Source organism: Cryptotermes secundus, unplaced genomic scaffold, assembly GCF_002891405.2.
Source record: "Cryptotermes secundus unplaced genomic scaffold, Csec_1.0 scaffold238, whole genome shotgun sequence".
NCBI lineage: Eukaryota > Metazoa > Arthropoda > Insecta > Blattodea > Kalotermitidae > Cryptotermes > Cryptotermes secundus.
This window is the reverse complement of record NW_019728500.1, coordinates 1,466,241-1,480,508: the sequence shown is the minus strand read 5'-3', so window position 1 is coordinate 1,480,508 and position 14,268 is coordinate 1,466,241. Positions and strand designations below refer to the sequence as shown.

Genomic DNA, 14,268 nt, shown 5'->3' with positions numbered 1-14,268 from the left:
TCCCGGGTCTGGTCAAGTGGGACTTGTGGTGGACAAAGTGGCGCTGGGGCAGGTTTTCTCCGAGTACTTCGGTTTCCCCTGCTAATCTTCATTCCACGAATTGCTCCACAATCACCCTCACCTATCATCTGGGGCTGGTACAATAGGCCAGAAGTGGCCGGAATATAACGGACTTAGTCCCACCCCACTGGCAATAAAAGAAAGGTAATTATGTCATACTAGCCGCCCGGTCTGAGGCATGAACTGTCTTCGCTCTCTCTGAAGCCGGGATTGTGGGTTCGAATCCCACTCAATGAATGGATGTTTGGTGTGTGTATGCGTTTATTCTGTGTTTGTGTTGTCCTGTGTGTAGGCAGTGGCCTTGCGACGGGCTGGTCACTCGTCCAAGGAGTCCTACCGTCTGTGAAAAATGATTTTTTTTCCTTGGCACTACAGCCCCAGTGGGCCTAGGTCTACCTCCATGAACTTCTCCGTTCATTTCGGTTTTTCTTGATCTTACACATTCGGTAGGACTCCTTGGACGGGTGATCAGCTAGTCGCAAGGCCTCTACCTGTATACAAACACAGAAAAACGCACACACACACACAAGCTAAACATCAATGCCCTGAGTGGGATTCGAACCCACGATCCCGGTTTCCAAGCGAGCGAAGACAGTACATGCCTTAGACCGCTCGGCTACCGTGACCGGCGTGAAAAATGATTACGGAACTGAATAAGAGGTCTGGGCCCAAAATGGGCTGGAAGAGTAGTTGAAAAAATCTAAGTAATTAAATAACCGGTTAATCAGTATGGGGTTTAATACAAAAATCTCAAAGAATTAGACTATAAAGTGCTCTCAGAGAAATCGCCCATCATATATAATGAAACTGCAGTTTTATTTAATATTAAATCGAGCAGTAGCGATCGGGACATCTATTAAGTAAGCCTGTGAGGAAAAATACAAATTAGTTAATTTAGATTAGAAATTCGCATGTCATTATACTTGGTATTGTGTGCTGAAGTAGGTGAGCATGCAGGTGTTTCTAGGTCACCCTATACGCAAACAGAAGGCACCTTTTCCCGTCGAGTTCTTGCTGTGTACCGAACTAATTGAGTGAATAAACGAATAAACAGGGTTTAATGTGTTTGACAATTGCTGATTCTTTCACCTCACGGTTCTGGTCGTGTTGACTGGGAAACAGCAAGCCTTGCGAAACAAAGAGAGAAGAGCACTGCTACTCAGCAAGGCAGAGAGTTACGTTCTGTAACGGCGTTAATATCTCTAGTAACTCACTACTGAATAGTGTTCGCTGCTCCTTATTTAGGCTCGGCACAGACAACACAGAAAACAGTTACGTGAAAGGTACGACTGTTGCGTAACGTTGCCTATTCTCCCCTATTATTTGGTTTTTGCCTTCACCTCTTCACTTTCGGCTCATGTAAATCATTCTCTTCATCATCCAGTCATCTCAATGTGGACCTTACATTCCAAGTAGTAGGATACAACTCTATGGTTCGCTGAATATTAATATTACAAGCCGGAAGGTCGGGGATTTGATTCCCGATGAGGTAATTGGATTTTTCAATTGACCTAACACTTCCAGCCGAACTATGGCCCTGGGGTCGACTCAGCCCCTAACAGAAATGAGTATCAAGAATCTTCCTGGGGGTAATGGGCGGCCAGCGCGTAAGGCTGACCTCACGGTCATCTGTGAGTGGACTGTCTAGAAATTGTGGGAACCTCAACGTATCACAACTTTATGGCCCTCCACGGCCTGTTACAATGGTGGTTTTACCTTTTATATCTACGGTTAGGTTTATTAACACATATTGCCTTAGAAGTCAGATTGTTAGCTTCATGCCTAACCCTTAACCCCGGAGGACCAGGGGCTGTCGACCCGTCTAGCATGGGTGATCCCAACAGCAACTTTCGCTCCTGCTGGCGCTTCTCTCCAGTAATTAACACACGCAAAGCTCCTGCCGCTCCCAGAGGGAGGCTTGTGCTATATACTACATAGTGTTCAGGAAAACGCCCGATAGGGATTCTGAGAACTGTAATTTCCGCTACAAGCTTTAGTAATAATGCAAAAGGCACTAAAAGATTTCAACTTTGCCATCAGCTCCACGATGGATATGTTTGGTTCCTAGCAATTGTGTCTACGGTCAATTTACTGAATTCATCCCCCTACTAATGTGGACCTTCTTATCTAAACATTGTTCGCGGTGGGGTCCTGTCAGTAACAAACTAACAAGTATATGGAGTTAACACTCAGATCTGTAAGACACCAACGTCCATACCATGTTGAAAACCGCGGTTCTCGTCCGATCACCGAAGTTAAGGAACTTTGGACGTGGTTAGTGCTTGGATCGGTGACCGCCTGGGAACACCACGTGCTGTTGGCATTCTTTTCCGATCATAGCTAGCGGTCGTGCGGCCTAAGGCATGAACAGTCTTCGCCCGGTCGGATACTGTGGTCATGGGTTCGAATCCCATATACTGTTCCGTGTATAGGCAGAGGACTTGCGACGGGCTGATCCTCCTGTCCTAGGAGCCCTACCGACTGTGTATAGAATTAAGAAACTGAAAAGCGGGCAAGGCCCAACACAGGGCTGTAGAGCCATAGATAGATAGATAGATAGACAAGTCTATATGACACTATCCTCATTCTACTCCAGCATATCACAGTCTTTAACTCTCTTTTTGAGAAACGAAAAACACTTGAGCTCATTAGGAAATTCCCCGCATTTCACAGAATCCGAAGGTTCATTACTGTACAGGTTGTGCAGTTACGGGACCGGCTTGTAGTCTGGTTGGTAGTGGGTATCGTTGTTTCGGAGGGACATACTGCCTCCATTTTCAAAGTCGAAGTAAATAAAAACGTTTCCGAAGAACACAATGCCTCCATCTTTAAAACTAAATATGAAAGTAGTATGTCAATCCAAACGTTGCTACCTACTTCAACCTTGAAGATGGAAGCAGTATGTTCCTCCGAAATAGTGATTCCCATCTATAACACCACAATACGGTGCCATGACTTAATATGAGAGTTCATTAACGTGTTCACAGGAGGTCAGTACTTACCTATATTCTGAGATGAATCAGTCCACGTATTAATTATTTCTATACGATTCATTTTAATATTATACTTCCATGTATGCCTACGTCTGGCTGTATATCTGCTCATATTGCCATCTTTACTGAGACAGTTCCCTACCTGTTTGAGAAGAATATACGTATTTATTTGTTTCTACTTTTCATATCAGGCGCGTTGAACAGGGTGACGGGGAGAACAGTTGGACCTGAGAGGGATGAAATAATATGAAGCCTGAGACAACTGCATAATGAGGAGATTCATAACTTGTACTCATCGCCAAATATAATTAGATTGATCAAGTCAATGAGAAAGAGGTGGGTAGGGTATGTAGCACGAATGGGACTGAAGCGCAAACGAAATTCTGGTTAAAAAACCTGAAGGAAGGAGACCGCTAGGAAGACATATACGTGAGTAGGATGATACAAGATCTTGTTCCCTTGCCCAGTGTTTTGTTATATACTGCAGTGACATAGTGTTGTGAGCGTTTTATGCACTAAACGGTGGTCAAACAACCAAAGAGCGGTGGACTTAAATCACTTTTACACTACAGACCAATTATGGCTGTCTACCAACCGGATCAGAGACTTGTGAAACTGTTTAATGCTGTATATAGACAGAAGAACTCACTTGGTAGACCAAAACGTAGGTGGGGGGATAATATTACAAGAAGTTTTAGGAAGAACTAATCACCTCCTTTCCTTTGATAGGACACACATCACATCGAAAATGACGCGTCCTCCAATTCTTATATTGTTGCTTATGTATTAGTTGATGCGGTAACATTTTTACCGAGCCGTTGCCTAGTAACGTTAGTGGGATACCTATACATTCACACAGACTGATAGGAGGGATTTACAAAGTATGCCGTTCAGACTGGTTCAGGTGCTATGATATACATACCAAATTCCATAAAGATTGGTTCAGGAATTCAAAAGTTGATAGGTGGGGATACATAGAATTGTAACCTTATAAGCCTACTTTTATTCTTTAGGAAGAAGAAAAGTAGGATAATATTAAAATGGATCTTAGACAAACATGATGGGGGTATGGGCTGAATTCATTTGGTTCAGGACTGGGACCAGATGTGGGTTCCTGTAAACACGGTAATAGGCCTTCAGGCTCCATAAAATGCTGTAAGCTTCTTCAATGGATGAACAAAGGCTGTTTTTTTTTTCAAGGACTCGGCTCCATGGAGTCTTTCCTTTCAGACGCGAAATAAGTATAAATATTTCTGAAACTGCATCCCAGTGAACCGAACTGCGTAATGTTTGGCCCTGAGGCTTTCATCGCGACGGATTGTGTTTCTTCAATCATTACTTGAGCACAAAACATGTCGCACTGAACTCCATCCAACGGACGAGTTTTCTCCATCAGTACACACAGGCATGACCTACTTAAAACCCTGGCGATGACGCGAGTCTTTGCGGGATGGCTAATTTAGGAAATAGGCGAGCAGTTCAAATGTAAACTAACACGACCCCTTATCCAATAACGAAACAGTAATTGCTTTCAAACTGGAAGCAAAAAAATTATCGTATGCATATCCTTGCTTTATAGTTAACCTATGTTGCCTTTGATAATGCGTCCGTGACAGCCACTCAGTGGATATTGCAGAGAATCGCACACATTTCCGTTGTCATAAGCAACAGGTATAGATTGTGGCATGTAAATTTGTTGCTAGGCAACAATCGTGAAATAAGCAGCTATACAACAGCCGTTGGTAAGTAACGGCTCCCCAACAATCATGTCTCCATGGCAACAATTGCAGTGCAACAGAGGAACTGTGTTTTCTGTGCGGACCATGCCGAGATATTATAAGCAGGAGAAATTAGTATTGAGTTAGTTAAATTATCGCTGGGGTTCAGTCATTGTGAGTTGTTGTGAGAAAGTGATAGCTGAGGTCGGGGACAGTTCGGGAACCCAGAGGAAAGGGAACGTCGGTCGTTGGAAGCCGCTGCCAAGCAACGGATAATGAAGACAGACTGAGAAGACCTAGTGTGTTCAATAGTGATTTGTGAAGTGTAGTAACGGGTTGTAGAGGTGTGCAATACTCCTATCACGTAACAATATAAATGTTAGTATCAAGAACAGGAGAAAGACTTATAGGTTTTGAGGTTATCACAGCGGTAGCAATGAAGGGTTCGACTGTGACATAATGCCGTGTAGTTGGATTAAAGTCAACCGACGTGCCGGAAAAAGTTGAAGCCTTCATTTTCAGTCTCGAGGAATAAGCCAAACAAGAAACCAGAGCGAAAGCAGGCGACAAGCAGAGTCATCTTGCCACTTGATTTCTCGATGATTACTTGTTTCACTTATTATTCGACACTGAGGATGGAGGCGACATGTTCTTCACAAACGTAGGCTGAATTTCAACGAACTACAGAGCGTTATATCCCAGAAGATAGAATTCTTCAATACTGTCTGGCCGTGGTAAGATTTGCCGTCTGATTATAGTTTTGAAATGTCTTTCCATTACTTAATTTATACTTACATACTGACAATTATCGTTTTCTGCGAAGTGTCGCCAAGTAGTCTCACAACTGTTTACTGCTCCTTCAGAGGAACTTACTGTCTCCGTCTTCAGGGTAGAATAAACCTTGAAAGGGACCGTGTTACTGATATAGGGAGAGTTAGGGCCGGGATTGAGGCCCAGAGTGAAGCGATTTGAGTAAGCAAAATGGTGAGAGAATCTAGGGAAATTAAACCACCATTCTTCCGAAATGTCGTTAATAATCTACTAGACTAAGCGGCGTCACATCCCAGACGACAACGCTGTTCACAGTCACAACCGTGAGAACCTCAAATCTCACAAACCTATTGGAAGCTGGATTAGCTCACTGCTAGGCAACGGCGAGGTAAACATGTTCCCGCGGAAATGAGCACGCATGCAACAACAGGAGGACTACCGCTTCTATGCAACAGCGAGGTAACCACGCCTCTATAACAATAGAGTAATTCTTAGGAAACCATGTTTTGTGCTGAGGCCGACCGGAACCAAGGGAACCCAGTCCTTGGAGGTATAACCGGACCACTCTGTTCCTGGGCGATTGTAAATACGGGGACCTGGCCTTCCAGGTTCGAGGAGTCTCGAGTCTGAAGTGTGGCCATGAGTTCCGTGGGACTCGTACCTGAGAATGACTGCGCTGGCGAGGACCGGAAGCAATTGTAAACGACAGGCCCATCCTCTCGTTAGAGAGGATGTTACATAGGGACTATAACCGCAAGTGTTCAGTTGGAAAATAAAATTACTGGTCGTGAGTCTCAAGGAGCTTGTCGCCAAGAACTGCTTGCCAGTAAACCTCCAGTCGTAAATTATTATTATTATTATTATTATTATTGGAGGGGGTGGGTTTCCCCATGCACCGCGATTAATAGTCTATTGTACGTCCCCCTTTGATATTCTACCAGTCGCCATACCCTTCCGGTACTGGTGCTCGCTATCAGCCCCTTTCAGCCAGCGAGGCCGGCAGTGGTGCCCGATAGTCGTAAAGTAACTCTGACTCTGACTCTGACTCTGACAATTGAGGGAGTCTCTAGAGAGGGCAGTCGAAGGTGATTGAGAAGAATGGCAACGAGTTCAGTTGAGACTTGAAAGTCAGCCTGTGAAGAGAAGATTTAGTGTGTGATCTGCAGACTTTTGGTGAGCTATAGTTAAGTGAGACTGATATAAATCCGTTGTCAGGATACGACTAGTAAAGACCGAGAAGACTTAGCGTGTCTTAGTGATTTTTGTGTGGAAATCGGCAATAGTGTTATAATTACTTGTAGTTGCGGGTTGAGTGTATAAGTGTAATAAATCCAATCATCCACTCGAAATCCCCGTGTACTGTCACACACCGCTAAAATGCGTAACAATACAGTGCACGGCTAAAAGAAGCAGGCATCCATTGGAGGCTTTCAAACGCTTTCACAGACGGCAGAGTCTGAAAAAAATGATTGATTAACGACAAACAAAGCTGTGAGTTGGCGGGGAGCAGTCAGCTAAGTAATGGACTAATTAACGCAATGTCCACATATACTTTGACCAAGGTCATGGGTGGGGTTCCAGAGGACCGGCTGGCCTACTTTCTGCGTGGCATTAAAACAGGATGAATAAGGTAATTCTATCTCCCTGTAGAGAGCATGGGTGTCGCCCCTAGTACGTCATCACAAGTTAAATTATACGTTGCAGGTTTCCAATTCTCCCAACGGAACTGGAACTATTGCCGTTATTAAATTAGATTATTCAGCCGAGTCGAATATTAAATTACTTGCCATGTGAAACCAGACTTCGCTGTCAACTCCCATCAGTAACATTAATTCAGTTCCCAGAAATTACTGTTATTTTACACCATTTTCCGAAAGAGGGAAAGATAAATATGAAAGAGTCGGTATAGTGACTAGGCTACTGGTTGGAGGGGGGGAGAGGGGTGGATTTGACAATTCACCTCAATCTAGTGCTGATGGGGTTAAGAATAATACTACATAGTATGTCTTCATATTGTAACAGATTTGATCAAAGCACTGCCAGGCAACAATAGAGGAAACTGTGTTTTCTATGCGGTCTTCGCCAAACAACAATAGAACAACGGGTTTGCGTAATCTGTTTGTAGGCAACGGCTCGGTAAACACATTTCCGCGTATCGGACCGTTCTATGCAATACGGTGACGTCATCGACAATACAAACTGTGTTTTCCGTGGGGTCCGTGCAGAGTGCTAATGAGAGAAGTGACTTCAGAAGTTAAGAATTAATTCAGAGCATTTGGGAGTCAGTTGACAGAATTAGAGTGGGGAGTTGAAGTCAGCCACGGGTAGTTCCCAGTTGAAGAAGAATTAGAAATCGGCCTGTGAAGACTTAGTGTGTGATTAGATTTACTCACAGTGATAATGTTTTAATTCCGTTACCAGGATACGACTAGTGAAGACTGAAAATCCTAATGGGTGTGTAACGGTGAACTGAAAAGTGTGTAGATCAGTGACAGGGCTTTAATGATTGTACTTAAGAGAGATTGTAACCGAAATGCCAATTAATCCAATCATCCGATCTAGAACCAATTATTAATCTTAACGAGTATCCCCCTACACGTAACAATATTTTTTTTCTCTCTCTATGCCTCTACAACCCTTTGGACCTTGGTAGTTTTTCAGTTTCTTATTCTTATACACTGTCGGTAGGACTCCTTGGACGGGGGATCAGCCCGTCGCAAGGTCACTACCTACGCACAGAACACCACAAACGCAGAATAAACGTACACAGACATTCATGCCTATAGTGGGATTCGAACCTATGATCCCAGTGTTCGAGCGGGCGAAGACGGTTCAAGCCTTAGACCGCGCAGCCACTGTGATAGGCACATTTCATAATTGGTGCTTAATTATGAATGGAGACAAGTTTACACTTATCATTCTGAGAGAAAAAAAAATATTATCAATTTTACCACTATTTGTACTATAAAATATTTCAATTTTCAATGTATTCTTTCGCTAACAATTATGACATATGAAGAAAGCAGTCTTCTGGGATTTGGCACCGTGTATATGTGGTGTTAACCGACGTTCCTCCGAAACGTCGGTTAACACCACATATACACGGTGTAAAATCCCAGAAGACTGCTTTCTTCATAGTCACCGCCGTGAAAGCCTCAAATCTTACAATTATGACCTAATTTCAAACACAAATAACAGTGTAGTGACTTACGTAATAAGCGATGCAATACATTATGAATCTAATGATGACTACTTGTTAGTCGAAACATGTTATATTTTAATTTCAAGCTTCCAGTGTAATGACGGTGCGTCGTCGTAACTAAAAACAATCACGATAAGAGCGAAATCATATCGTTACTGCGCTCCGTTGTAAAGGACAGTTTCAGACAGCGATCATTACATCAAACTGGTCGCTGGCTGCGTGTCTCTCCGCTCCACTACGCGTCCTGGTTTTCCCTAGGCTCTTCTATTTTCTCTCAGTGTAACACTGAAGATGAAAGAGAATGTGTCTGCTGTACCGAGAAGCGATCAAACAAAAAACAAACTCCGTGGTTTTGGTCTACAAGCTACCTATACCGCCCGAGCGACCGCCGCTTGTCGGTGAAGTTAGTGCCAACTTTGCACAGAGAAGCGATAGGCATAAAAATTAATGAGGTTAGTTTCTCTTGTCATTTTAATTGATTGCATTTAATTGCGTCATTAAACAAAACATAAAACAACCCATGAATTCGGGATAAGAGATAAATAAACCCGGATAAAAAGACCTTCAGCTGGCGGTGGGCGAATAACATTCTACAACTACTGTGATGAGGTCAGGAGCCGGGATAGCTCAGTCGGTATAGCGAATGGCTACGGGCTGGACGACTGAGATGTCGGAGTTCGAGCCCCGGTAGGGTCAAGAATTTTTTCCGAATCGTCTAGACTGACTCTGAGGTCCACCCAATTTCCTATCTAATGGGTACGGGGGCTCGTTCCTCGGGGGTAAAGTGACTGGAGCGTGAATCTGACCACTCACGTACAACTAGTGCCGAGGTCAAGAAAATGTATATCTATACATCCACTGCCCCATACGTCTTCATGGCGAAATGCTTAATTAAATTAGCACAGGGACAACTTTAACTTTTACTTGTGCTGAGGTCTAAAATTTACTACGATTATATCTGATTTATGGTATCTGCTTACACAGGTGTGCCGAAAATTCTTAATTTAGGAAGAAAACTGTTTCAGCATTCTGCCCAAAAGACTAGGAGATCGGTAGAATATCACCATGAGCGTTCATGCAGGCTCTAGATATGCTGGGAAAGAGAGCTTGCCAAGGTTAGTTCGGGGCAAATTCAGAGGGGCTTTACGGTGTCATGGCAGGGTCACATAATAAACACTATCTACCTGTATAATTCTTTTGTTACTCTGCATCAACTATTGATATTATGTGACATGTGGAAAGATTATTATGAGCGATGAATTGAGCTCCGTGTTGCAGAAATCGGTAGTGGCTTATTTCAACGCACTGTTCAGCATTCGACTGTAAAGCATCCAAGGGAACAGCCTGCATTTCTACCGAAAGTGTTCTTCGCGATTTATCACAAAACCTTATTCGTCTTTCAAATCCGCACTGTATTTCGTTAATCTCTTCATAACAGAAAATGTTTCAAACAAAATTTGTATGTTTTAATTATATATTTTTTATTTTGGGGGAAAAGACCGCCTCTGTGGTCTAGTGGTCAGAGTTCCTGGTTACAGATCCAGAGATCCGGGTACGATTCCCGGCTCTACCAGATTTTCAGAGAAGTAGTGGGTCTGGAACGGGATCCACTCAGCCTCGTGAGGATAACTGAAGAGCTACGATTATTTCAAGGAAATAGTGACTCCGGTCTACAACACCGAAATTAACGGCCGTGGGGATTCGTTGAGCTGACCACGCTACACACTCTATCCGCTGAAGTTGGCACTAACTTCGCCTACAAACGGCGGTCGCTCGGTCGGTATAGTTCGCTTGCGGACTAAAGACACGGAGTTTAGATTTGTACGCGTATAATCAACTTTCATATATTTAATAATGTACTTATTCAGGTGAACATTACCCCTCTTCCCACATTTTTTAAATTCTTAATGAAATGTTGATTCTTATATGTTTACACTCCAACTTACGTATTTAAACGAGTTTCTTATCAATATCTGCAAAACACGCAAAGCGATCTAATATTACTTGAACATGTTAAATTAATTAATTTTCTAACACAGGATGTTTCCTGAACTGTCTGTATATCGCTGCCTTAGTTCTTAACTCCACATTTTGTGGAATGGAAAGAACAAGGTTACAGTGTTTGAAACATGAACAGTTGGGCAGAACAGAGAACAAATTGTTTCTTTCTTTTTACAATTTCTATCACGATTTTCATTCATTCATCAATGGCTCTACTGGCCTTTGTTGAGTTCTGGCTACTTTTCCACTTTCGTAATCATATAGACAGTCGTCAGGTCTCCCTGGACGGGGGATCAGGGGATCAACCTGTTGCAAGGCCTCTACCTACACACAGGGACGCACAAACAGAATAAACGCATACAGACATTAATGCCTCGTGTTGGATTCGAACCTACAACCCCCAGCGGGCGAAGACAGTTCATGGCTTAGACTGCGCGGTCAGTGTGATCGGCTCTGTCGTGATTTTACTTGGTTTAATCATACATGAAGGGTAGGCCTTCTCGGCCCTTGCACCGCTACCTACCGTGGTCTGTTGTGCTTTTAATCATACATGCACAGCGTTACTGTCCTCATGACCTAAATGCATTTATAATTTGAGAAACAGCAACGATTTCAGATAGAACCATTAAGAATTAAGGCGACACTCTATCAGTATATCAAGACGTTGCGACTCTAAACGCCAAGCATCTGATTAATCTCATTCCAAAACTCCGTTATCCGTTCTGGCTTTAACGGTCTGAGGACTGACACTTCCAAGAAAGGAGTTTAATATCAGCTTATGGCTATAGGAAAATATCTCACTCATTGTCTAGGCAAGACACTGCCACTGTTAGCGGCTTACAGAAGCCATGAAGTCTGTCTCGCTGTGAACACAACAGCCGACCGATTTCCATGGACTCCGCTTCCCACAAAACCGCAACATAAGGAACCACATGCCAAGTCACCAGAAAAGAGTGGAGAAACGACAGTTAAACGCGCTGTTCTCTGAGATGGGTCTGGGTAATCTGGTAGTTTCAGAGTACCGCGCTGTTCTCTGAGATGGGTCAGAGTAATCTGGTAGTTTATAGATGTTTCAGAGTACCGCGCTGTTCTCTGAGATGGGTCTGGGTAATCTGGTAGTTTCAGAGTACCGCGCTGTTCTCTGAGATGGGTCAGAGTAATCTGGTAGTTTATAGATGTTTCAGAGTACCGCGCTGTTCTCTGAGATGGGTCTGAGTAATCTGGTAGTTTATAGATGTTTCAGAGTAACGCGCTGTTCTCTGAGATGGGTCTGAGTAATCTGGTAGTTTATAGATGTTTCAGAGTAACGCGCTGTTCTCTGAGATGGGTCTGAGTAATCTGGTAGTTTATAGATGTTTCAGAGTAATGCACTGCCTCCGTCTTCAGGGTCGAAGAGGGAGCTAAGCAAAGAAGCAAGCAACAATTTAGTTTGCTTGTAGCTTATTTCGTTACTCGGTTTACTGTTAGACAATAGCGATGTAGGCAGTACGTTCATCTGAAATGTCGTTAAATTATCAGACTACGGAATATTATATCCCAGAGGTTAGCGCCCATTTTAGGCCCCACCCTGAGAACCTCAAATCCGCAACGCGAGAAATTACAGGAGCAGAAAAGAGAAAAAAAGAAATAAAAGAGAACACATATTTTAATCACGTTACCATGGTGATGGTGAAAAGTGGTACAGCTCATCTCGGCTAGATGGATAGGTCAGGCACACTTACCTGCAAAACAGAGAGGAAACAAACAATTAACTGATGGAAGCTTTAAAACTGTCAGGATCTCGCCAGTACGCTGCTATATAAAATGTTTGCGTTTCTGGCATATCTCGTCCCTATCTATCTATGGCTCTACTGCCCTACTTTGGGCCTTGGCCTCTATTTCAATACCTTGATCTTTTTACACAGTTGACAGGACTCCTTGGACGGGGGACCAGCCCGTCGCAAGGCCGCTGCCTACACACAAGACAGCACAAACACAGAATAAATGCACACAGACATTCATGCCTTGAGTGGGATTCGAACCAACGATTCCAGTGTTTGGGTGTGCGAAGACAGTTCATGCCTTAGACCGAACGGCCACTGTAGTCCCTGTACGATCTAAGCTAAATAAAACATAATTTCCCTCACGGGCTTATTCACTTAATTATTTCAGTTTTATAATAATTAATTCGCTGAAAAATTCACGACATAAGACAAATTCGTCTACGGTTTTCGGTGTGGCCATGTGAACCGACGGTCCGGCTTCAGTTCTCCTGAAGCAGGAACGAGCAAAGTGAGGTAGTGACAACTGTTCTGACTTGCACTCGGAAGGTGCCCAGTTCCACTCTCGGCCGGAACACAAACTATCCTACTGAGGTGGGTTTCTCCAGTCCCTGCAGGCAAATACGGAGAAGGTATCTTAAACTGGATCAAGAAAACTTTCTTCCACATCTTACACAGTTCATTATAGACTGTCATCCATTATTTTGACAGCGCCGTTAAATAAACTAACAACAAACACACAAAAGATGCCTTCAATTTGTTGCATCGACGTAGAGTACTTTAACAATGCACACGCTTTCACCCAATCACTGTGCATAAAGCAACCAATTGTTATGTTGGCCATCCTCGGAATTCAGGCTGGACCGCGACTGTTCAATCCTCCGGCAAGTTCGTTTGACCGAAATGTAAGTGGAACGTACATAAATTCCACTGGCCTCCATCTTCGGGGTCGAAGACTGAGCCAAGCAAGAAAAAACATGAAGGAGACAGCAAGCTTTCTTCGCTTATTCTTCGGTCCTGCAGGTAAAGGTAAATTTGTTCTTGTACTTATTTAATTAAATATCACGTCATGAAGTATGGGGCAGTTGAGGTATAGCTCCACTATTTTTAACCTCGGCACAGGATGGAGGTGAGTGGTCAGCTTGACGTTCCCGGTCGCTTTACCTGCGGGGATAGAAGGCTGGGTGGCCCCCAGAACCGGTCTGGATACTGTAGATCGTCCAGCCCGTAGCTCGTCGCTACACCGACTGAGCTATCCCGTTTCTTAAAATCGGGCTGAGAGTAGTGCAGTACAGTCTGACTGTTTTATGGTGTCCTCCGACCTGCCACAGAGGGGAACGAAGATAAGAGTGTAAGGGGGGGAGAGGGGAAAGGTGAGGAAGTCGCAGCTATCAAGCATTTACATTTCGGCTATATAACATTACACTAATTAATGTAGTGCTAAAGTCCATCTACTCTATGAACCAGGATGTATCATGAGTTGTATGGGCCTTTTTGGGGAAGAATAAATTTCTGTATAAGCACATATGAATACCCCACTGACAGAATCTATAACCTTCTCATGATGACGTGACAGTCTACGTCACTAGTTGATTATGACGCGCTCTTGCACCCATAATAAAGAATACACAGAATTTCGACTGTAAACCATTAGATTTCCGTGTGCTCACAAAATTTTTCTTGTAGTTTACTCCGTATACCACGGCAGCGGCCCGGGTTCGATCCCGGGTCTGGTCAAGTGGGATTTGTGGTGGACAAAGTGG

General features: G+C 43.6%; 1 protein-coding gene and 1 pseudogene across 4 annotated transcripts in view; one reads left to right on the top strand and one right to left on the bottom strand.

Annotated features, from left to right (window-relative positions):
• The window catches only part of LOC111865176 (probable Ras GTPase-activating protein), a 569,826-nt gene that overhangs the window by 321,100 nt on the left and 234,458 nt on the right, over positions 1-14,268 (bottom strand). The gene's annotated exons all lie outside the window — the stretch shown is intronic.
• On the top strand, positions 2,265-2,383 carry LOC111865213 (annotated as a pseudogene).